Source organism: Arvicola amphibius, chromosome 8 (assembly GCF_903992535.2).
Source record: "Arvicola amphibius chromosome 8, mArvAmp1.2, whole genome shotgun sequence".
NCBI classification, from domain to species: Eukaryota; Metazoa; Chordata; class Mammalia; order Rodentia; family Cricetidae; genus Arvicola; species Arvicola amphibius.
The window spans coordinates 71,109,465-71,134,141 of record NC_052054.1 but is presented as its reverse complement, the minus strand read 5'-3'; positions in this window follow the sequence as shown (position 1 = coordinate 71,134,141).

Genomic DNA, 24,677 nt, shown 5'->3' with positions numbered 1-24,677 from the left:
TCTCCTGGGCCACAAACTAGTGAAGTCTAACAAAGTGAGAGGACTGATCTAAGTGTACCCAGTGTCGAACTCCCTCAGATTTACCATATTTCTGTGAGGAAAAAAAAAATGACCGCACCACGGTGTTGATCGTCAGGCGGCCCTGTCGCAAGCCTTCAAACCTTCAAACCCAGCACTTGGGAAGCAGAGGCAGGCGAATCTGTATGAGTTCAAGGACTGCCTGGTGTACATAGAGAGTTCCAGGCTAGCCAAGGCTGCATAGGGAGCCCTGTCTCAACAACAACAAAATATGGAGGCGGATGGAACCAACCTGGCACTTGGACCCAAGATGCCTGTGCCTCACCTGGAGTTTACCTCCCTCCTATCACGCCCTGCTTCCGAGGTTCAGTCAAGTAACTTCTTTGTCCCGTGGAAGAAGGATTTAGAATAACTCTGGGCTTTTTGTCTTGACTTTTGTAACTGTTTTTGTTTTTTGTTTGTTTTTTTGTTTTTGTTTTTGTTTTTTTAGACAAGGGCTCATCTTATTGTGTAGCCCAGGCTCTCCTTAATTTTGCTACACAGTCCAGGCTGGCCTTGAACTCCTGATTCTCCACCTCCACCTCCCAAGTGCTAGGGTTGTCCTTGTGTTGCCCTGCCCCACCCAACATTTTGTTGTTGTTTTGTTTGAGACAGAGCTTCATTAGGTCACTCAAGCTGACCTGGAGTCTGCAAGTCTCCTGACTCAGGCCCCAGTGTTAGGATGTGGCTATTACCCCTGCTCCTTCAACATTTTTGAAGAATCAGGTTTTTTGTTACATTTTTGTTCTTTTCTGATAACCTTCAATTTGGGCTCACCTAATGGGGTCTGCATGACTAACCTCGTGGTGCACTTTGGACAGATAGCACAGGAGTGGCACTAGGCTTTTCCAGTCCAGCACATTAGGAGCCCAGAATCGTGATGCCTCCCGCTTCTGCTCAAGGGAATTTGTAGAGAAAGAAGGAGGAGAGAGAAATGGAAAGGAGGCTTTGAAGCTCCCACCAGAAGAATTAGAACCTTTGTTTAAACAATAACCTTTTGGGGGCCAAGAGATGGCTCAGTGGCTAAAAGGCTATGCTGTTCTTACAGAGGTCTTGAGTTTGATTCTTGCTTCCTCACAACAGACTGTAACTGAAGGGACTCTAATCAGCCTGGGCACAGCAAACATGGCTCTGCCAGGCCTTGCCCTTTGCCCCCATTCCCTCTGCCTTTCTAAAAACCATTAGATTACACTCCTAAAGCCAGCCACCAAGGTCTATTCCTTTATTTGGCCACTTCCTCTTCCTGAGCCTGACTATCAAGGTCCAGCTATCAAATTATTGAAACCCAGCAATCAAAAGCCCCCTTTGACTCACCTAATTAACAATGCCCAATTAAAATGAAACACCTCATCCTAGCATGGGGTTTCCCCTCTTACCTTTGTGAACTGCCATTTTCCCATGGGCCACATCTGTCTCCTCTTCATCCAGAGGCGGTCCTTTGTCCTGCCCCCTCCGCTGGACAAATATCTCTGACCTCTCCCTTGTTCCTGTCCACTTCTTCCTCATCCTCTGTCTTAATTGGGTTTCTATTGCTGTGAAGAGACGCCATGACCATGGCAACTCTTATAAAGAAAAACATTTAATTGAGATGGCAGCTTATGGTTTCAGAGGTTTAGTCTTTTACATCATGACAGCTGGGAGCACAGCAGTGTGCAGGCAGAAAAGGTGTTGGAGAATTCTACATCATCATCCAAAGGCAATAGGAAATGAACTGAGACACTGGGCAGTATCTTGAGCATAGAAGACTTTAAAGCCTTCCCCTACGGCAACAATTAAACAAGGCCCTTTCTCCCTCCAACAAGGCCACACCCACTTCAACAAGGCCACACCTCCTAATAGTGCCACTCCCTTTGGGGACCATTGTTTTTCGAACTGCTACATCCTCTGTCTCCTGTCTTTGTCTCTTATTCCCTGCCCTTTGTCCTGCTGAGAGAAATCTCCTTTGTGCTGTGAATGTGACAGTCTTGAAGTGTTCTGAGCCAGCATGGATTTCTTACAGTAATTTCATCTCTGTTGAGATCCAATGCCTATAGCATCTGCAGGCACCTGCACTTCTATACACACCTACCCACACCCACATAAACACAAACACACAGAGGTACATACACACAATTTAAAAAAAAACGAAAGCAACTCTTATAAAACTAAAACCAATAACCTTGAGAGGTTGGTCTGTAAGCACACTGAAGTTCCAGAAGCTCGCCTCTAAATTGCCTTCCAGTTCTAAAAGCAACTGTTTCACTCTCACCATTTTGCCGAGCGCGGGATGGAATTAATCCATGAAGTGTAGGAAGTTCTTAGGAACTACTGTGGTGCTGTGCTGCCACCTAGTGTCCATAATTGATAATCACACTTAACCATCCTCAAGAGAGGAATACTTGAGCCGGGCGGTAGTGGCGCACGCCTTTAATCCCAGCACTCGGGAGGCAGAGGCAGGCGGATCTCTGAATTCGAGGCCAGCCTGGTCTACAAGAGCTAGATCCAGGACAGGCTCTAGAAACTACAGGGAAACCCTGTCTCGAAAAAACCAAAAAAAAAAAAAAAACCACAGAGAGAGAGAGGAATACCTGGCTTCAGGAAGGTGAAGTCCAAGCCACAGATGTGCACAGCAACTTCAAGTGACTGTTAGAAGCAGCCACGCCCACACTACTGAGAAACTCCATATCAGAAACTGAAGTTTATTGGCCTCAGTGGTAAAGGCACTGCCCCAAACCCTGAGAACCTAGTTGGATTTGTAGGACTCACAGGGTGAAAGGAGAAAACTCTCCAAAAGCTGTCTCCTGACTTCCTTTCAATGCAGTGGTATGTGGGCACTCCCACAAACAACAAACAATAAATGTTGCACAAAAATGAAGTTTAAGTTTTTGATAGCCGGGCAGTGGTAGTGCATGCCTTTGATCCCAGCACTCAGGAGGTAGAGGCAGGGGTATCTCTGTGAGTTCAAGGCCAGCCTGATCTACAGAGTGAGTTCCAGGACAGCCAAAGCTACACAGAGAAACCTTGTCTCAAAAATTTTATATATATATATAAATATATATATAAATATATATATATATATGAAATATTATATATTTCATGTGTTGCCTTGTGCACATGTTCTATGTGGTGAGTGGTGGTCGTAAGACAACCTGGAGTCATTCCACAGGTGTCTCCATCTTTTTAAAATTAACTAATTAATTTTTATTTTATCTTTTACTTTATTTAGTTATTTCTTGTAAGACAGGGTTTCTCTGTGTAACCCTGGCTGTCCTAGAATCTGCCTGCCTCTGCCTCCCAAGTACTGGTATTACCACCACCCGGCAACTTCCACCTTTTTTTATGAGTCCAACTCCCATTGGCTCAAAACTTTGCCAAGTAAGTTAGAGTAGTTGGCCAGCTGCAGGAGTTCAGCTGTCTCAGTGCCCATCTCAACATGGCCAATATTAACAGGGACACAGCACCATGCCCACAGAATATAGAATTTACAGGAAATGGAAGCAGAGGAAGAGGCCCAAGACATAGTGGACATGGACTCAGTCCACTTTCATTTTAAGACAAGATTTATTTTCCAGTGTGTGTGTGTGTGTGTGTGTGTGTGTGTGTGGTGTATGCATGCGCGTGCACGCTTGCATATGAGTACCAGTGCCTTCAGAGGCCAGAGGCTTTAGTTCCCTTGGGGTTGAAGTTTAGGTGGTTGTAAGCCACACAATGTTCAATTCCCAGTCCGACATGATGGCTCACAAACATCCATAACTCCAGATCAGGCACCCTCTTCTGACCTCCGAGGTTACCAGGCACAAATATGTGCGTACAGGCAAACCAGTCAGAACACATAAAATAAATAAGTCTAAATAATAAATAAATAAAAGGTTTTCCAAAAAGGTGCTCACTTCCTACTCAAGACTCTGCAAATGTGAAATGTAGGTCAATTTCTTTTCTCACTAGCATTTATCACTTTCATTGCCACCAATCCATAGCACAACTCCTTCATTGTACTAGAGCTGTCTCTCTGTCCTTCTGAACCACGGTGCATTTAAATCTTTCCTCAAACCACCTGGCAGTGGCACTCAGAAAGCAGAGACAAGAGGAGCTCTGTGAATTCGAGGCCAACCTGTTCTACAAGGCGAGTTCCAGGACAGCCAGGACCATACAGAGAAACCCTGTCTTGAAACATAAAAATAAAAAACAAAACAAATATTTCCTCAGACTGTTTTCTGCTGTGCAGAGTCGTCCACACCTTCATCAAAAGCAACCTGTGACTTTCTACAGAGCAAAGACTATGAACAGGAGATGCGGGGCATACACTAGCATGAAATGCCGGGCGGTGGTGGTGCATGCCTTTAATCCCAGCACTTGGGAGGCAGAGACAGGCGGATCTCTGTGCGTTCCAGGCCAGCCTGGTCAACAAGAGCTAGTTCCAGGACAGGCTCCAAAGCTACAGAGAAACCGTATCTTGAAGAACAAAACAAAAATATCCTCATGAAAGACACAGAAATTAAGAAAGTAGGGTCTCTACTTCAGGGAACATAAACCAAAATCAGAGACTCAAACGCGGAAATAATCGTACAAAAAAGTCACGTGTGCCTCGGAAAGACAAGAATGGAGGTTAGTGGTAAAGCATTCTTCAGTCAGCCTGAAGTCCTGGGATTGCTACACAGCGTTACAAAGAAAAAAGAGAAACAGCGCCATCTATGGGGGAATGTGGCTATGCACAGATTAATGCTTAGGCGGGGCTGATTAACTTCCAGTTTCACTGGTCTGGAGTGGGAGCAGAGGTTTTGGATCCTTACCACAGGCCGCTCCTGGTCCTGATGGGGATTCTTCCGCCAATAGTTTGGAGCTGGGGTTGAGCTAGCTATTGATTATGTTCAACATGCATGAGCCTGCACTCTGTCTCTGGGGAAGCAGAGGTGCCTACAATGAACTCAGGCTAGAGTGTTTTGGAAAATGAAGCATAAAGTAAAAAGATTTGGTATATCCAGGTAGTCTAATATTACACTGCAATCAATAGAAACAAATGTTACCCTGCTCCTTCTTACTCGATAGGTCAACCCAGCGCCTGTGAGACCTATTCCCTAATGCTGCCAGGCGAGCTACAATCGGCCTTACCCAACAACTTCAGTCCCGATCCAATGGTTTTGATTGGCTTTGGTTCGGTCTGGTGGTCTGTTTAGTTTCTGTTTACAGACAGGTTCTCGTGTAGCCCAGACTGGTCTGGAACTAGCTTTGTCGTGGAGGATGCACTTGGAGTTTTGATCCTCCTGCCCCCTCCCATGTACTGCACTTACACGGATGCATGACCATCACAAAATAAAATGACCAGCCAGGAGGTGGCGGTGCACGCCTTTAATCCCAGCAGGCAGAGGTGAGAGAATTGGAGGCCAGCCTGGTCTACAGAGTGAGTTCCAGGACAGCCAGGGTTACACAGAGAAACCTTGTCTAAAAAAAAAAAAAAGACCAAAACCAAATGTACATAGCAAGTTCCAGACCAGCCAGGACTATGTAGAGAGATCCTGTATCAAAAATGAATTAATGATAAAATAAATGATTTGCTTGAAACAGGGCACAGTTGTGTACACCTGTGTTGTGGGATATTTGATCCCACTGTGTGAAGATGGGACTCTGTCCATCCTTATCTGCCTAAGGCAACTTCTGGTTGGTTGAATAAAGAGTTGAATGGTCAAAAGCTAGACAGGAGATGATAGGCGGTACTTCTTGGCAAAGCTAGGAACTCTGGGAAGAATCTGAGGCAGGTGATTCACCAGCAAGCTGTGGACAAAGTTGAATGTACACTGTATTAAGGAGAGGTAATGAGCCATGTGGCAGAATGTAGGTTAATATAGATGGGTTAATTTAAGTTATAAGAGCTAATTGGGAACAAGCCTAAGCTAAGACCAAGTTTTCATAATTAATAATTGTTAGGAATTTTTCCTAACGTGAGCTCTCTGCCGACACAAAAATCCCAATAAAGCCAAATCGCAACAAGCCAAATTATTATGTATAGTGTTCTGCCTGCATGTATGCCTGCAGGGCAGAAGAGGACACCAGATCTCATCACAGATGGTTGTGAGGCACTATGTGGTTGCTGGGATTTGAACTCAGTACCTCTGGAAGAGTAGGCAGTGCTCTTAAACTCTAAGCCATCTCTCTAGTACGCAAATTCTAAAGTGAAGGCAAAAAGATCAGAAGTTCAAGATCATGGTTACATAATGAGTGTGAGGCCAGTCTGGGAAACATGATATCTTATTTCAAGAAGTTAAAAATAAATAAATAAATAAATAAATAAATAAATAAATAAATAAATAGGGGCTGGCGAGATAGCTCATGAGTTAAGCACAATCGTTGCTCTTGCAGAGGACCTGCATTCAGTTTCCAGCACCCAAATTGTGATTCACAATTGTTCCTAACTCCCATTCCAAGAGATGCAATGCCTTCTTCTGATCTCCACAGGCACCAGGCATGCATGAGGTGCACATACATGTTATGTGGGCAAAACACTCACATACATAAGATAAAATAAGTCCAAAATTTTTCCTAAAAAGGTGATTGTTATGGTAAAAGTAAAACAGTGCTGTTTCCCAAGTGGCAGCAGCTGGCAGTGGGACACAAGGGGCAGCAGGTTCCGGAGCAGTAGATGAGAGACAGAGACAGATAGGCCCACCATGCAGAATGAGGTTGTGTTGCAAGGGAGAAGGCTGCTTGTTCATCCCAGCTGACTGGCTAGCTTAGCCCCAAAATAACCACACAGAAACTGTATTAATTAAAACACTGCTTGGCCCATTAGCTCTAACTTCTTTTTTTTTTAATATTTATTTATTTATTTATTATGTATACAATATTCTGTCTGTGTGTATGCCTGCACGCCAGAAGAGGGCACCAGACACCATTAGAGATGGTTGTGAGCCACCATGTGGTTGCTGGGAATTGAACTCAGGACCTTTGGAAGAGCAGGCAATGCTCTTAACCTCTGAGCCATCTCTCCAGCCCCTAGCTCTAACTTCTTATTGGCTAATTCTTACATATTAATTTAACCCATTTCTATTAATCTGTGTATCACCACGTGACAGTGGCTTACCAGGTAAAATTCCCAGCATCTGTCTCTGGTGGATCCATGGCATCTCTCTGACTCTGCTTTCTTTCTCCCAGAATTCAGAATTCTGTCTTCTCTGCCTATCTAAGTTCTGCCTTATCAGGCTAAGGCAGTTGCTTTATTCATTAACCAATGAAAACAACACATAGAGAGAAGGACCTCCCACATCATTTCCCCTTTTTTATTTAAACAAAAAGAAAGGCTTTAACTTTAACATAGTAAAATTACATATAACAAGTATCAAGCAAGAACTACAGTTACAATATTTATATCTACTTTATCTTTTATCACAACTAAGGAAAACTATAACTATCTACCTATTCTTCAACTCTATCAAAAACTCCAGAAGGATATAATATTACCTAAGTAAACAGGAAGTGCATTGTAAGCAACTTCTAAAACTCTAGAAATGACAGAGACATCTTGCTGCCTAAATAATTATCCAAAGTTCTTCTGTACCATTGGGACATCCATCTTCAGTCTACAGGCCCATAGTGTCCAGAAGACTTTCCTATGAAGCAGGAAATTTCAAAGACCGTTCCATCTATATTGGCAGTTTATCAGTCATTTTCTTCTGTGTCCTGCAGAATGTCTTGCAGACTTTTTCATGAAGCAGGAACCCCAAAGGATCATCTCACCTTTAGGCAAGTTCAGCATTCATTTCTCTGTGGGTTCTGCATGTCCAGTTTTTACAACATACCGTGAAGCAGTCCAGGCAAGAGCAGTTTCTTGCCCAAATGGCTAGCACACTCCATAAGGAGCCTCTTTGATGCTCATCTTCCTCTTGAAGTAGATTGGTGCTGCCAGAAGCAGATGTGTCTCATTGTTATAAAAAGTCCTAAAATCTTAAACATTTTAAATGCCATATTCTGAAAGTCTCTGAAAGATTTGAAGAATCCCTATCCATCTGAAATACTTCTCTGTACATCTAGAAAATCTAACTAACATGACTACAAGCTTGACTATTAGAGATGATTATCTATTAACCTATATTTTTAATTATATATTACACTTTTTTGTTTTTGGTTTTTTGAGACAGGGTTTCTCTGTAGCTTTGGAGCCTGTCCTGGAACTAGCTCTTTTAGCCCAGGCTGGCCTCAAACTCACAGAGATCTGCCTGCCTCTGCCTCCCAAGTCCTGGGATTAAAGGCATGTGCCACCACTGCATAGGTTATACATTACATTTTTAAATGAACTACACAATTACAATACTTTAATCAAGAGCAGAAATATACATATAACAAAATCGGCCTTAAATTTGTATCAGTAAACCAAGATCTATATTAATGCAAATTATTCATATCTATATCATATCCCTCCTTAAATGTAAAAGAACATTTATAGACAATATTTGGGAATATGGGCATAGTTTTGTCTATACTGCTTCCTGATTCTTGGGGGTGCTGTTAATCAGGTCTTTCATGGTGTATCCTGTGTGCTAGGTTCATCTCAGTCAGCAGTTGGGTGAACTAATTTTTTGAGGGTGTTTATGGTGACCATTCAGGGGGTGTGGTCTATCAAACCATATTGATTTAGAAGAAATCCATAGGTTCTCATCTTCTGTGAAAACAAAAGAAGAATCTCTTTTCCAAAGCAACATATCCTTAGGCCCAACCTTTATAATACAGATGCTGGTTTACCTTAGCAGCCCATACAATGAAATGTCTCTCTGTACTTAGCTCCTTCACAGTCAAAAAATTCCAAAAAACCACAATAATATACAAATCCAGACTCTCTATGAATTTTTCATTTTTACGTGGCTTATTTTCTTTACTTCTTTTAATCTATGACTATCTGTACTCTGTCTCTTTAAAGACTTTACTCTTTTTTAAAGCATTAACTTTATTTTATGACTCTCTATATTCTTTTTCTTCTCTCTTCCAAGCCTACATACATTTATCCAACACTGTGAACCATTTAGAGGTCTTTTATGTCTGAATCTGTCCTATTGTGAATCTGTAATTCTTTACTGTCCAGGAGCACTTCTTAAAATGCTAAGCACTTCTTAAAAACTTAAGCTGCATCATTGCTTGGGTAATACATCAGTGCCTGCTTGCCTCGCCCAGTTCAGCATGTTGGAGCCACTTGTGCCTCTGAGCTGTGCACACTGCCCCACTTCCAGGCACACAGTGAGTCCACGTAGCTATGCAATAGAAAACTCTTTCTTTAAACCTTTACTATTGACATAATGTTTTTTATGAAATTCAGAGGCCTGCAACACGATTTCTTTTTTCAATTTCTGTGTTACCTTGTGCTAGAGGACCTGGCAGATCCATATAGGATCGGATGTGTATTATGTATATATGACAAAGCCTATTCCTGATAATGTCTTGCACCTGGATGAACAATGAAGTCAATTCCATATCATCTGGTATAAATTCAGCAGTTTCAATATGTAAGACAACTCTTTCTGCATATTGTGAATCAGAAATTATATTCAGAGGTTCTTTAAAATCTCTTAGTACCATAAGAATAGCATATAATTCTGCCTGATGGACAGAATTATAAGGTCTTTGTTCCACCATACTTAATTCTTCTGATTTGTAACCTGACTTCCCTGATTTATTTGCATCAGTATAAAATGTACGAGCTCCAGTTATTGGTGCATCGGGTACAATCAAGGCTGGGTGGCAGTTGTTGCAAGGGAGCAGGCCGCTTGTTCATCCCGGTCTCCCCGCTAGCTTAGCCCCAAAATAACCACACAGAAACTGTATTAATTAAAACACTGCTTGGCCCATTAGCTCTAACTTCTTATTGGCTAATTCTTACATCATAATCTAACCCATCTCTATTAATCTGTGTATCACCACATGGCAGTGGCTTACCAGGTAAAATTCCCAGCATCTGTCTCTGGTAGATCCATGGCATCTCTCTGATTCTGCTTTCTTTCTCCCAGAATTCAGTTCTGTTATCTCCACCCACCTAAGTTCTGCCTTATCAGGTCAAGGCAGTTTCTTTATTCATTAACCAATGAAAACAACACATAGACAGAAGGACCTCCCACACCGAGGTTGGGTATTTATTTAGTGGGTTATGGAAGGGAAGGGAAAAGGGGAAAGTGAGGGAGAAGGGGGATGAAGAGAGAGGCACAGAGAAAAAGGAAGGGGAGAGAAGAGAGAGAGTGAGAGAGAGAGAAGGGGGAAGGAGAAAAAACAGCAGCCACTGCTTCCGAAGAGGGATGGGGGAGAGGGGGAGAGGGGCAGAGAGAGAGAGTTACCTCTTCGGGAGAGAGACTGAAAGATAAAGAGTGCAGGCTGGAGCAGGCGGGACATCCGCTTCCCTTGGTGGAAGGGGAGGGGTTGGGAGAGGGCAGGGCTTGTCTCTTAAAGAAACAGGGTACCCAGGTGACAGACCAGGCCAGCAGATCATAACATTCCCATCTCTTTCTTTTAATAAAAAGGCAGGTAGTTAGGCACAACAGGTTAAAGGAATTGGGACAGCGGATTCTCAAGAATGCTTCTTGCTTATTTGTGGCTGTCGTCTTGTGGGGGCAACCTGAGAAAGCTGGGTACTGGTCACATCCTCGGGTAGCTGGTCGCTTTACTCCTGTCTAGGACTTGTGGTATGGAACTGTCCGGTGTCTCTTGGACCTGGCAAGGTGTTGCCAGAACAGAGCACAAAGTTAAGTTTAGGAAGAGAAAAAAAAATTCAGGATCAGGGAATTGAGAAGAGTATATCTGACCTGTTTAAGATGGATCCTTCAATTTGGCTCCCTAAAACTCATAAGAATTTTTTTGGGTTTGTAAAAACATAAATTTTAGCATATACATTGTATAAACAGTAGCATATTTATGTCAGAATGAGTGTGACAGATGTTTTTGCATAATGAAAAGTATCTTTAAGTCTATGGAAGGCAGCATAAGAGAGAGAGAGATTTAATAACTTGTATTTGTCCTCACACCTTTATAACTTGCAGGTACACACTTTAATAACTTGTATTTCACTGAAATTTGTTTGGTGAGATTGTCCTTTTAAACTGACAAAACCTCTCAGCTGCATCAGAGATCACTGAGAAGGATAAAATTTTACTTGAGTTATTACAGAGAATTTACTTGGTTGGCTGTAACATGAGGGCCTGCTTGTTAGGGTTTCTTTCCTGCCCAATTCCCACAGCTGGCAAGTCCCAAAGAAAATCACACAGAGGTCTCCATAAGTTATAAACTGAATGGCCCATTAGCTCAGGCTTCGTATTAGCTCTTATAATGTTTATTAACCCATTTTCTTTATCTATGTTAGCCACATGGCTCAGTACCTTTTGCAGTGGGGCAGGTCACATCCTGCTTCTTCTGTGATCTGGGCAGGACTGGGAGGAATGGGCTCCCTTCTTCCCAGAATTCTCCTGTTTTCATTGTGCCACCTCTACTTCCTGTCTGGTTTTCCCACCTATACTTCCTGCCTGGCTACCAACCAATCAGCATTTATTTAGAACACGATTGACAGAATACAGACAATTCTCTTGTACCAGTTGGCACCTAGAACTACTCCTCGGGGTCCTCCATGGTCTCTGAGGGTTGTATGTTTCTTTTGCTGCTTAGCACAGAGCCTGCTAGGCTCCAGAAGATCTTGTGGGCTAAGAAATCTGTAGGAAGACAAGCCTACCTTGACCTGAGCAGCTAGGCTGTTGATTCCAGTGATTCTATCCATGTCTGGAGATCTTCAGTTTAGATGAAAGGCAGATTTTCCCAGTGGTCAGTGCTTGGCAGTTGAAATGAACTGCAGATGGAAGTTGTTTTGTGCCATTTGTCTTCTGTCTCCTTTGGAGGAATTAGAGTGCTGCTCTGCTAGGAGCCAACCTGTCTCTTTTTGTTATGAAAAGTTTTAAAATAATAAAATATTTAAATGCCATATTCCCAGATCTCTGAGCAGGTGAGGGCTGTTTACCGGGTATAGATGAGTTATAACTACAGTGTAGAATCTGCCTGGAGATCTGGATCTGAGCTTGACTGTACTGGCTCTCAACTTAACAGGTAAGATTTACACTTGTAAAAGACAGAAAAAAGAAAAAGCTGCTTGCAATAGAAGGTTAACAGCAGAACTAACAATAGTAGAGAACAGTTTAATATACTTTATACTGTATTTTTGTAAGAGACTTAAAAGTACATACCAATTTAAAACATGAGACTTTGTAGTCTGGAATGAGATACAATGAACAGACAATTATAACATTTAACAGTAAAGATAGGTGCATTTAAGTTACATGTATGCATGTACACACATACACACACACACACAGAGTGAACAGGAATTGGGCAAAATGGATGCTTTTGGTGGGCCCTTCCAAAGGCATGCCACTGCACAAAACACACATGCAACAGAGTCATCACTGGAGACCAGGCAGCGAATATCTCAGTAACGATGGCAGGACTTGGTCACCTGACCTGGCCATCAGTTAAAATGGCAGTGAGGTCACCTGACCTCAGTTAAGATGGCAGTAAGGTCACCTGACCTTAGTCAAAATGGCAGTATTCACGTGTTGTATGGAAAATCCAGGTTTTTTGAGCTGCAGGAGTTTTAAATATAATAACAAGAGAGACCTAGAGGTATGATCCACCCTGTTGCTGAGCCATTGCACCATAAGTCGCAGTGAGGAGCAAAGGCTGGAATTGAAAACAGTTGCCTTGCAGATCCGACTAAAACTGTCAGCTTCCATGAGACCAGTGGTAGTGGTGGCAGGGATAGCTGGAGGAAAAGCAGAGCCACTGGGACACTGGCAAAGCATTCACAGGTGGGTAGCTGATAGTTTGAGGGTTTATACCATAGCTGAAAATGTGAAAACCTGCAAAAACAGCAAACACTGCAAAAGCAGTGAACAAACACTGCAAGGCATATAGAAGAACATCTTCTCTCTACAGGTGGGGTATGGATGAAGCCTGACTGGCTCTGGTGTCTGGGCGATTCAGAAGCCAGAGGCTAGAGGCCACTCTAAGCAGTCTCTTGTGGAGGGAACCACTTATGAGTGGTGCAAAAGAAAAGAAAAGAAAAGAAAAGGAAAGGAAAGGAAAGGAAAGGAAAGGAAAGAAAAGAAAAGAAAAGAAGAGAATAATCCAAGGGACTCCGGGTCCCAAATCAAATGCACCACACAGCATGTGCAGTGCTAGTGTGGGAGAACTAACCTGGTTAGTCCTATCACATGTTTAGCTATGGGAAGCCACCAGAGATGAATGTCAGTGAAGGGCTCAACCGTAGCCATGAAGGCTGTGGTTGGCTGATTGGAAGGGGAAAGCTCACCACCAAAGCTGCTGATGTGCGTAGAGGTTGGTAGCCAGGCAGATGGAACATGGGGCTGTTGTGAAGAAAGCCAGCTCCAGAGCCCAGGGTTCCGGGTGTCCTCAGCCAGCCTGCCTGGCTTCCTGTGTGGGCTGGGTCATGATTGCAGATTGTGCTTCCCTCTTCCCAGCATTCTCGTTGACCTGTCTCTACTTCCTGCCTGGTGGTGATGTGGGATTCCCCTCTGTATGCTGTGAATACCATTGGTTAATAAAGAAACTGCTTTGGGCCTATAGCAGAGCTATAGTGGAACAGAGCTAGGTGGGGGAAACTAAACAGAATGCTGGGAGAAAGGAGGCTGAGTCAGGGGATGTGCTGAAACTTTGCTGGAAGGCCATGATCTCATGGTGGTGCACAGATTAATAGAAATGGGTTAAATTAAGATGTAAAAGCTAGCCAATAAGAAGTTATTGATAGAGCTAATGGGCTAAGTGGTGATTTAAATAATATAGTTTCTGTGTGATTATTTTGGGGCTAAGTGACCAGGAATTAACTAGCAGTGTCCTCCAACAGAAAGAGGCAAATAAAGAGAAACGGGGGTGGGAGGGAGAGGAGAGGAGCCACAGCAGCAGCCACCTCTTCCAAAAAGAGAGACAGAAAGGAAGGAGCTTAGGCTGGAAGCAGAAGGAAGATCTGCTTGCCTTGGAGGACAGGGTAGGGAATGGGCAGGGCTTATCTCTTAAAGGGACAGGACAGACCATTACAGTGACTGGTGGAAGGAATCTTTCATAGTATTAATATAAGAAACTAGATTTAACAGCCAACACTGCAAAGCCAGAAACACAACACCAAAAAGAGGGTTAAGATAGCACAGTGCTTGCCTAAAACATACCATCTTCTGCTTGAAGCCCCAATGGTTCCATCCCCAATGATATGGAGATGCAGCTTTGGATCACAAGTCCAGGTTCATTGTTAGTGCAGTGGTTTGAATATGAGAGCTCCCACGGGCTCTCATATGTTTGAATGCTTGGTCCCCAATTGGTAGAACTCTTTGGGAAGGATTAGGAGGTGTGGCCTTATTGGACTGGTGTGTTCTTGTTGGCGGAAATGTGTCATTGGGGTTGGCTTTGAGGTTTCCAAAGTCCATGTCATTCCCAGTTATCTCTCTCTGTCTCAAACATAAACACTCAATTATTTTTCTCCAGTACCACGCCTACCTGTCTGTTGCCTGCTTCCCAACATGATAATCATAGATTTGCCCTCTGAAAGTGTAAAGTAGCTTCCACTTAAATGCTTTCTTTTATAAGTTGTCTTGGTCATGGTGTCTCTTCACAGCAATAGAGAAGTAACTAGGACATTTGGCTACATATGGATTTAAGAGGCTAACTAACAAGAAAAAACATCAAACAGCACTGGTGAGATGGCTCATCAGGTAAAGGCTCTTCCTGTCAAGTCTGATGACCTGAATTCGATCCCCAGGACTCATAATTAGTGGAAAGAGAGGATGGACTTAACAAAGTTGTCCTCATGCAAAGCTTTCACATGCATGCCCTATCATAGGTATGCACCACAGAAAAAAATTAATGACAAAAGTCCATCAATACTACAGTATTGACGTCATATGCGCAGTGCCCCCAGCAATTGCACCATAGCATCCTTAGCATCATAGCAACGAGGTAAAGTATGTCAAGGCTGTGCTTAATAGTAGGAGACAGACAAAAGGTTTGGACAAGCACATCATGGAAGAGGCTATTCAAATGTCACAATAAAGATGGGATAGGATGGGGAGGGGAAGTGGGCTGTTTAGTACAGCTTGTGTATAAAAATGCTAACATGAATCCCATTACTTCCGGTTGGGATGGCTCATGCCTGTAAGTCCTGTAACTTACTTAGAGTCTAACTCTGACTCCTTGTGAGTTCAAGGCCAGAGTGTGCTACAGACACCCAGTCTCAAAACAAAACAAAACAAAACAAAAACAAAAACAAAAACAAAAAAAAGGAAAGAAAAATGGCGGTGGTGGGGGTTCAGTGGTTAAGGGGGCTGTTGCTCTTCCAGAGGACCAGACTTTAGTTCCCAGAAACCTGGTAGAGCAGCTCACAGTTGTTTGTAATGCTAGGTTCAAGGGCTCTCACAGCCTCTTCTGACCTCTGCAGGCACCTGCACTCATGTGCATATGAATGCATACATGCATACACACACAAAATTTTTATTTTATTTTTAAAAGGAAGAAAGCTGTCCCATTATTTTGGGCAGATCCCATCATTCCAAGGGTAGACCCAATATCCTCTACATAAATCTCTTCATGACTCCTTTGACCTGCAGTTTTCATGCTGTGAAAACCGGCACAACACTGGACACTCTTACACATGACCAAGTCCTCTTCCTGTTTGAGATGCAGTCCCAGCCCCTCTGGACCACAGCCTCTGTGTGCTGACCCTGAGGAACCACTTCCCAGATTTCCTCCTTAGTGCTGCCGGTCCCTTGTTAATCACAGCTGATTCTTCATCAACAGAGCCAGTAAGAACATCAAAGAATAATTCCACAGATTTTTTTTTGGGGGGGGGCGGGTTTGAGACAGGATTTGGGCTTTTGTTTTTTGTTTTTGAGACAGGGTTTCTGTTTGTAGCCTTGGCTGTCCTGGAACTCACGCAAGACCAGGCTGGCCTTGAATTTGGAGATTTGCTTGCTTCTGACTGCTAGAATTAAAGGTGTGTGCCACTGAAGGCTCGCGTCACCACCTGGCCAGCTCTAATTCCACCAATTATTTATTTTCTTATTTAACATATTCTTAATTTAAATAAATTACACAGAAATGGTCCTGACAGTGACTTACACACACACACACACACACACACACACACCCTGAAACCTTATAAGTCAAGCCACCAATACTCCCAGCATTATCTTCCTAGTTCCCACAACAGCTCAACACGCTCTGAACACTTGGTGGTTTTTCCATCCTAGAGCTTGAAAAATCCTCCTTCCTCCTGCAAAACATTCTAAGGCATAAACACCACATGGTGAGGTCTCTCACCACAACGCTTATCCTCCATAGGGATTTCCATCCTACTTGGGTTCTGTTGCTGTGGTCAAAAACAAAAAACAAAATAAAACAATGGCCAAAAGTAAGTTGGGAGGAAAGCCTTAATTTAGCCTGCAGGTCACAGCCCACTGCTAAAAAGAGGCCAAGAAGGAACTCAAGACTGGAATCTGGACAGAGGAACTGAAACAGAGACCCTTGACTATTGTGTACTGCCCCCCCTTCCAGGTTCCTAATCCATTCGCTTTCTGGTACAAACCAATTCTCCTGCCCGCCCCCATCCCTACCCCACTTCCACTCTTATCGCCCCCAGGGTGCACAGTGGCTGGGCCCTCCTACACCAATTAGCAGTCAAGATAATGCCCTGCAGACATCACCTCAGGTCAATCTGATAGAAGCGATTGCTCAATTGAGGTTAACAACCAAGATTAGCCATCACAGGCTCTCTGGCCAGCCAGTCTAGTCTTTCTACTGGGTGAGTTCCAGACCAGAAAGAGACCTTGTCTCAAAAAACGAAACAAGGTAACAAAACACTTAAGATGGCATTTTTTTTTTTTTGAGACAGTTTCTCTTTGTAGCCCTGGCTGTCCTGGAATGAAACCAGCCTGCCTCAGCACTCTGGAGTGCTGGGATTAAAGGCTTGCACAAAACCCTGCTAAGGCTGGCTGTTGGGACTGGAGAAATGGTTGAGAACACTAGCTGCTCTTCCAGAACTCAAGGTTCAATTCCCAGCACCCCTGTGACTGCTCACAATTGTCTGTTAACTCCAGTTCCAGGGGGTCTGATGCACTCTTCTCCCCCCACCACCCCAGACAGCAGGCAGACACATGGGTGCACAGACATATATGAAGGCAAAATACCCATATACATAAAATAAAAATAAAGGGAATGAATGGCCAATACTAAGTGATAGGGAAATAATGGAACAACTGAAATTCCCTCCCATCCCTCATTTCCTTCCCTTCTCCACTCACCTCTTTTCTTGACAGGGTCTTATGTATCTCATGCTGACCAGAACTCGGTATGTAGTCAAGCATGACTATGAACTTTTGACGCTCCTGCCTGTACCTCCCAAATGCCAAAATTATTGGTGTGGTCCACCACGATTTCAGGCATGCTAGGTGAGCAGTCTACCAAGAAAGTTAGCCCTAAAATTCTTAAATGACTGTTTTTGTTTTTTAATTGTTTTTTTGTTTTGATTTTTCAAGACAGGTTTTCTCTATGTAACAGCCCTGGCTTTCTTGGAACTCACTCTGTAGACCAGGTTGGCCTCAAATTTACAGATATCCTCCTGCTTCTGCCTCTCAAGTGCTGGTATTAAAGGTATGCACCACCACTGCCTGGCTTTAAATGACTTTGTAACTGTGCATTAATTAAAGCTGAGCATGGTGGCACATATCTATAACCCCAGCACTAGGGAGACGGAGGTGAAAGAATCAGAAGTTCAAGGTCATCCTCAGCTGTGGAGAGATTTCAAGTGCGTCCTCGGCTTCCTATCTTATACCCTTCTCTGAGCCTTAAAACAAAACAATACATGGAGCGGGTAAGACAGCTCATCTAGTAAAAGTGCTACAGCCACACGAGCCCAGGGACTATAGTTCAATTCTGGAATTCCCCTCAACAAGGTGGAAACCAAGAACTGACTCCCAAGTTATCCTCTCATATCCACAGGAATGTTGTGGCACCAGCCTGTGCACACTTACTTAATTTAAAAGAAATCAGTTGGAACACCCACTTTACAAAACTTCCTTGGAAAGACGTTCAATACTCACCCTTTGAGCAGAACATTCCTTCTCCTCCTCCTCCTTCTTCTTCTTCTTCTTCTTCTTCTTCTTCTTCTTCTTCTTCTTCTTCTTCTTCTTCTTCTTCCTCTTCCTCTTCCTCTCCTCCTCCTCCTCCTCCTCCTCCTCCTTCTCCTCCTCTTCTTCTTCTTCAACAGAGTTTCTCTGTGTAATAGTTCTGGCTGTCCTGGAACTCTTTGTAGACCAGGCTGGCCTTGAAATCACAGAGACCCACCTGCCTCTGGCTCCTATGTGCTGGGATTAAAGGTGTGCACCACCACCATGCAGCTTGATCTTTTTTTTCTTTGTAATAATATCTTATTGGATAGAATGTGCTCTCCTTTCAAGGAATTTTTAAATGCATGAGTGTTTTGCCTTTGTGTATGTACGTGTGTCACATGCACGCCTGGCTAGAAGAGGCAATGTATCCCCTGGAATTGGAGGTAGGGGTGCTTGATGCTTGGGAGAGTGCCCAGGATTGAACTCAGCTCCTCTGCCAAGGGCAGGAAGTGCTCCAAAACTGCTGAGACATCTCTCCAACCCTTGGCCTGCAGAATCTCTTGGTACTTGCCTCAGTGTCCTGAGTGCTGGAATTGCAGGCTTTTACTTACACATCCAGCAAAGACCAGCTGTTACACTCTTTTTAATTTTTTAAAAATTTATTATTAGTTTGTATGTGTGTGTGTGTGTGTGTGTGTGTGTGTGTGTGTGTGTGCATGGCCTGTGAATGTGAACATACAGCATGGGTATGGAGGTTGGTGAACAACTTCTTTTTAAAGATTTAATTATTTATTTATATAAGCTCTCTATCTGCATGTACAACTTTATGCCAGAAGAGGGCATCAGATCCCACTAAAGATGGTTGTGAGCCTCCATGTGGTTGCTGGGAATTGAACTCAGAACCTCTGGAAGAGCAGCCAGTGAAGCATCTCACCAGCCCAGCTGTTAACACTTGTCAGTAGCATCTGGCAGTATGCCTATGAGGAGAACTAATGTTTTACCCTGACTCACAGTGGCCAGTCTGGACCTCACAAACCCTAGGACTCAGAAAACTGAGCTGTGTGAAATACTTTTCCTGGGGAGGCATAACATACACATTTACCTACTCCAGATAGGGATCCCACAAGAAATCAAAGTACAGATACCACTGAAGTCCAACTTGGTGAACCATGGATTTTATTGGGGTTACTCACAGGAATCTAGGTGAGGGGTTACTTACAGGAACAGAAGTGGCTCAAAGACAGTTTATCACCAAAGTCCATTCCAGCAAGGGTGACAGCTCACAAAGCTGGAAACCCGGAACACACCACACAGCCTGCAGGTAGCTGAAGTCAATCTAAACATCTTCCAGGCATCTCATCTTCTTCCAGACAGCTGGTCTCTCTCTGAGTCTTCTTTCCTCTGCAGCAAGCTTGCTTTGGGAGGGAAGAACCTAGTGAATCTGGCCAGTTTCAGGGACTTCCTGAAGCAATTTTGAGTTGTTCACTTTTCCACTTAAGGAGCTTGCCTTCAGGATGGAATGTTTCAATCTCTGAGGAAACAGACTACAGAGCTATCCCTAAAAGTACGTACGGGGGAGTCCATTTGTACACAGCACTGTGGTGGTTTGAATGAAAATGGCCCCCATAAACCCACAGGGAATAGCACTATTTGAAGGTGTGGCCTGGGCTTTAAGGTTTCAGAAGCTTGAGCTAAGGTGCAATGTTGCTTCCTCTTCCTGCTGCCTTCAGATCCAGATGTAGAACTCTCAGCTGCCTCTCCAGCACCTTGTCTGCCTGCATGTTGCCATGCTTCCAGTCATGACAATGGACTAAACCTCTGAGCAGCCCCAATGAAACGTTTTCCTTTATGCTGGATGGAGGTGGCACATGTCTTTAATTCCTGAACTTGGGAGGCAGAAGCAAGTGGATCTCTGAGGCCACCCTGATCTACAGAGTGGGTTCCAGGACAGCCAAGACTACACAGAAACCCTGTCTTGAAAAACAAAAAAACAAACAAAAAAGGGAGGGAGGAGGAGGTTTACCTTTATAAGAGTTGCCCATGGTCATGGTGTCTCTTCACAGCAACAAAACCTTAAGACAACACTAAAACAGGCAAAAGGAATCCACAGTAGTCAAAGTCATGACTAATACAGCAGTTTCCATTGGTTATGGAGAGGAGGAAGAGGGAGGAGGTATTCTTAGAGGCATCTGAGAGATGATCTAACACGGTTCCTGTATGTATAGGTTGGTCACAAGAAAGTGCCCCCTTTATTTATAGGCAGGTTGAATACACATCCCTGTAATCCCACTACTTGAGAGGGAAAGGCAGGAGGATCAGAAGTTCAAGGCCAGTGCTGGCTACATAGCAAATCTGAGGTAGTCTTTGCTACAGAATACCCTGTCTCAGACAAAAGTCAGCTTGATGGCACACACCTGTTATCGCCAGTGTCTACAGAGGCCGAGGCAGAAAGATTAAAAATTTAAACCTGAAAGGACTAGGGACTGAGCCGCTTGGACAGCTTTGTGAGATCCTGCCTCAAAATAAAAGTTAAAAGACTGAAGATGTAGCCCAGTGGGAGAGAGCTTGCCTCTACCACTCCAGCACCAAAAAGCAAACAGCCTTAAAACAATCAAGGTGCGAACTGTGCCTTACTCAAACTTACATTATTTAAATTTAAATTTATTGCGTCTCCCACCTCCTCCTTGCTCTTGCTTTCCGAGGCAGGGTTTCGCTGTTTCCCATGCTGCCTTTGAGTAGCCCAGGCTAGCCTGTAACTCACTTCACAGATCAATCTGCCCTCAACTTTTCCAATCCTTCGGTCTCTTCCTCTTAAATGCTGGGATTATGCCATTCCCGGCTAATCTTACAAATTTATATAAATAGGGTTATCGTGCAACCTTCCATTAAATATCTGGTGCACTATACACTAAATGTCTTGACTGGTTCCTGGCGCTCTAGGATTCCGAGTCGAAAGCCAGCATCACCGCTTCTCGTTCTTTCCTCGTAATTGGCTGCCTTTCTGGCCAATGGCAGAAGATTCCATCATTTGCTGTATTCTCCGGTAGCTTCAGCAAGATAAGACTTTCCTTGCTCTTCTGGAAGGCGGCGCTGTAGGATCGACTTCTAGCTCATGCTTGACCCTGGTCGTTACCCTCTCTTTAATTCTCCGGAATGAAGACTATGTCCCAGCGTCCCTAATTTGTCTGAAAACTTTTGTGTTTTTTTTTTCTTTCTTTCTTCCTCTCTTTTGCCTAGCCATCTCTGAGATACGCATCCAGATCTGGAGCCCTGAATGTTTGGTCCCTAGCACTCTAGTTGCTGTGACCTCCAGCTATTTGGGCCTGCAGGGCCATGCTTGGGAAATCTTGAGAGGGATCCAAGCCGGCAGCGCGCTCTTCTCTCTGTCAGCTAATTGTTTAGTCGGCTGTTTGTTTATCCTGGAGAGGAGGGGAGCTGGGTTCGCGGGGGTGGCTGCCCCCAGGGAAGCCTGCTTCCTGTCCTTGGCTTACTCAGCTCCTTCTTAAGCACTGGAAAGAATTACAGAGCTGGGAAGGCCCTCCCTTAAGGTACCTTCACCCAACAACAACAACAACAACAACAAAGCATTTTCTGAGCCCCTTCCTTTTGCTTAGACCTTTTAGAAACATTGATGGCGATTGTGGGAGCATTAGGCCTGCTCTTATGCGATAGGAAAGAATTAAGAGACAGGGATGACTCAGGGTGGTCCAGGGACTTTAGAATCCTAGAGGGGCCACCTGACCCAGCCTGAGGGGCCATCTGAAAGTAGGAGTGTGCAGACAAGGACTTCATCTTTTTGACTACCACGAGATTGAATGTTAACTATCCCTTTTGTTTAACATTCAATTAACTATTCACACACACACACTGGTCCCATGTAACCTGTACTGGTCTGGAACTCACAGTGTAGCTATGGTTGACCTTGAACTTCTGATGCCCTTGCCTGTATTTCAGGCATGTGCCATCACACTGGGTTATGTGATGCTGGTGACTGAACCCAGAACATGCTAGGCAGGCACTCTAGCAGCTGAACTGCATCCTTTGCCAGCATACACATTCTATTAAAGACACAGGATCAGACCACATCTGTTAGGCCACTCTGAGGAAGTGACTTCAACTTGAGACTTGAAGAAAAGGTGACAAACTCCAACAAGGAAAAAACACAAGTTGAGAGACATTGTCTGTTCACATGTTCCCCAAGACTGAGAGGGTTTGGAAGGATTATTTTATGTGAGTGGGTAGTTTGCCTGCATATCTGTGCACCACATTCACGCTTGGAGCTAGTGGAGGCTAGAAGAGGGTATCATAGCCCCTGGAACTGTACTAACATTGTGAGTCACCATGTGGGTGCAGGGACTCGAACTCAGGTTCTCTGGAAGAGCACCCAGTACTCTTAACCACTGTGCCATTTCTCTAGCCCTGGAAGGGTGTTAGTTTTCTGAACTCTGTTGTGGTAGTGCATGCACTCATGTGACAAATAAGATTTGTTTGTTTTTCTATCCAGGGTAGTTAGGCCAACAAGGGCCCATATCTCCTGAACTTTCCCCTTTCCCTTTCCCCAGTTGATTAGTCAATCACGTCAGATTGAGTTGAGTTCCCATAAATGGGATAAGACAAAGTCACCTCCATCAGAAATAAAAGACCCTGTGTGCTCAAGAACTGGCTTTGGGTTTTGGCACAAGCACGCGCGTGCGTGCGCGCGTACACACACACACACACAAATTGTAGAAATTTGTGTTTAATTGCATGGGTGTTTTGCTTACGTCTCTGCCGTTCCTGGGGAGGCCAGAAGAGGGCACCAGTTTCCCTGGAACTAGAGTTTCAGGCAGTTGTGAAGTGCTGCCAGTGGTCTTAATCTCTGACCCAGCTTTACACCTCCCTGCAAGCACTGTTTTTGCAAAATTAATGATAATGATGATGATGATAATAAACTGCCTTGATGTTTTTTCTTGTGTTCCCTTGTGCTGTGCCAACATCACTCTTTTCCAACACTCAAGAGGCAGAAGAATGCCACACACTCAATTCCAGTCTGAGCTACATAGTCAATTCCAGGGCAACCACGGATTCCTAGTGAGAACAATTTCAATGGAAATTATCTTTATTTTTACTTACTTTGAGATATTCTGTGGTGAGGATGAAAACCAGGACCTTGTGTATGTAAGCAAGCATTCTACAAACGAGTTCTATCCTCAGCCCCACGTAAGGATATTTTATTTTTTATTGTGTCTATATGAGGCCCGGGAAGCCATAAGCCTCGGCTTCCTCTGGAGCTGAAGTTGCATGTGGTAGTGAACGGCCTGATGTGGGTGCTGGGAACTGAACTTGGGTCTGTCTGCAAGAGAAGGACCCATTCTTTACTGCTGATCTCTCCAGCCCACACCACCAGAACCCGTCCTTCTAACTTGAAAACTGTAATAAAAGGCTTCATGTAATTTTGTTTAACAATGCTTACTGAGTACTTAATATGTGGAAGTCATTTCCCCTACGCCACCCCCCTATACATTTAGAGACACTGTAGTCTTCCTCTAACTCCCATGTTGCTTTTTGATGTTTCGGTTATCCATGGGCAAGAGGGAGATATAAATACCTGCTTTGACTCCAAAGAGATCATCTTCACATTGCTCTCGTTACAACACAATATATTCATAGTCGTTTCATTATTGCTGTGTTAATCCCTTGCTGAGAGTAACTCATCAGCTATTATATACGTTAATGTATGGAGGAAATTCCCTACATTTTACAGGGTTCTAGTGATTTGAGGATCCTCCTGGGAATCATGGCCTTGGGGACCATAGCACTTCATTCGAATCTCCCAGCGACCCTTTGAGTTGGGTACTATTGTCCCACTTTACAGGTGAAAACGCTGGAAAGAAGAGCAGTGTTGAATCGGAAACACGTGTTCTTCATGCATTCCACACACGGTTCGGGAGCAGGGAAAGCTTGTCTTTCACAATCCATCCTTCCGGAGGACTCCCAGAAGAGGTTAGAGGGGAGCCCTCTCACATCAGCACTTCATCCCAGAAAGCATCCAAAGTGACATGTGGTTTGCTGTCATTTGCTCGATGCGACCTGGAGGCTAGGGCTGCAACGCAGGGCCTGTCCTCCCTTTGCCCGGGACCAAGCGCTGGGTGAAATCACCAGTAACCTGTATCAACGCGCCAGGCCCACAGGTTTTTCTTCAGCGCCCGGGAAAGAGCACGTGCCCTCTGTCCCCGCCCATTCTTCCGGGCCGACCAACTGCGAGGCCCAGATTGGACTGCGACGGACCACGCCCCCTTCCCCCGCCCAATCTGCTCCCTCGCTGGGTACGCTCCCTCCTTCACAGCCCCGCCTCGCCACCCCACGTTACGTCCACCCTCCCGCGTCCCCCCCACCTCCGTTATCCCGAGGCTGCGGCTGGCCGAGGCGAACCCACCTCCTCCTGCCACCCATTGGCTGCTGAGGTCCCGCGCGAGCGGGACAGAGCCCTAGGTACCCGCCCTCAGGAGCCGGGCCATGCCTCTCAGAGCTGGCTTTCTCCAG